Genomic DNA, 1,698 nt, shown 5'->3' on the forward strand with positions numbered 1-1,698 from the left:
ATCTCTCTCTCTCTCTCTCTCTCTCTCTCTCTCTCTCTCTCTCTCTCTCTCTGTCTCTCTCTGTCTCTCTCTCTCTATACACACACACACACACACACACACACACAATACCTTGAGCAAACTGGGAGTATAGGAAACTCTAAGACCTTTCAAACTTCATATTTTTTTGAAGAACAGAAGAAAGAAAGAAGTAAAGCAAACAGTCAGAATCTATCTGAACCAACTCTCTGTAAATGTTAAAAAAAAATCTAGCTTTTATAAGTGCTATGCAAAATCTCAGTTAATTTTATTACAGATGAATTTTGATTGGTTGCAGAATTTCATCAAGTTAAACAATTCAACCATTTTATGGGTGTGTGTTGGGAAGGCATAATGGGGGACAGTCAGTCTTCTTTCAAAAAAAAATGATAGAATGTTTCAATATCTTCCTTGTGTCTTATGTAAATTAATCTACTCTTTTTTGCCCAATAATATCTAATTATTCAAATTTCTCCTAGCATATCTACTGTTTTGTCAATGATTAATCACTATTGGTTATATCTTTATGAGAAGAATGTATTTATTCAGGGAAAGAAAGCTCCTGTCTGAGAGAAGGACAGGAGGAGGGCCCCAAGTGGATGGTCCCCTGAAAGTACTTATTTATGTATTTATTTGATTTTGGTACTGGGGATCGAACTCAGGACCTTGAGTACAAGGCTTGAGTACAAGTGGCAGGCTGATGCTTATGCTCCTGAGCTATCTCCCCACCCCTGGTTGTTTTGAAAAGCTGCTATAAGAATTCATGTATATGCTATTTCCCATGATGAAAATCCTTAGTAGAACTCATGAGTCAGAGGATAAGTATTTGTTTTAAGTTTTTAAATACCTACTAAAAATGTTTCTAAGTTAAGACTGACTTTCATTCCTTAAAATAATTGTACAGAATTTGTGAGTGGGGTATGACAGTGGGAGAAAAATGACAAATCAAGATGTATATGCTCAATTATAAATTCCCTACATTGAATGTGATCATTATTTATACCTAAATTATACCAATAAATAAACTAAAAAAACCATCTGTCAAGCATACAGTTTGACAAAATAAAATATTTTGCTTATCCATAAATCTAAAATCATTTTCCTTACACATTCTGGAAAAATGTTATATATATTTAAATATATTAGAGTGTGCACTTTGTTAACCTATTTTTTATTTATGTATTTGAAAGATATACAGCTGTGATTTTCTTTGTTTAATGTCATTCCTTGTTTTTATTTATAGCAACTTCAGTGAAATATAATATATATACAAGCAACAGAAAATACACTGTATGATGTTACTAGTTTGAAATATGCATATGTAATGACATCCATGAAGAAAGTGTTTTATTTTTTAATTTTTATTAAGATGAAATTCACATAAAATATAATTAAGAGCATAAGTGCGTAATTCCAAGATGCTGATGTTGTATTTTATTTACAATATTTAAAAATCAATAGTCTCTATTTTTAATTTTCCCACAAAAAATATCTCCTATCCCTTAAGTAATGCATTCCCATCTTCCCCTACTGCTCTCCTCACAGACCCTTTGATTTGCTTTCTGGGTTTTACCTATTCTGTCTTGGTCTTGTAAAACAATTATACAGTAGGTATATGAAGTCATGAAATTCTTACATCCAATACAATATTTGGTGTCTGGTTCATTTATTTAGCATAAT

Source organism: Octodon degus, unplaced genomic scaffold (assembly GCF_000260255.1).
Source record: "Octodon degus isolate 3935 unplaced genomic scaffold, OctDeg1.0 scaffold00014, whole genome shotgun sequence".
Classification (NCBI taxonomy): domain Eukaryota; kingdom Metazoa; phylum Chordata; class Mammalia; order Rodentia; family Octodontidae; genus Octodon; species Octodon degus.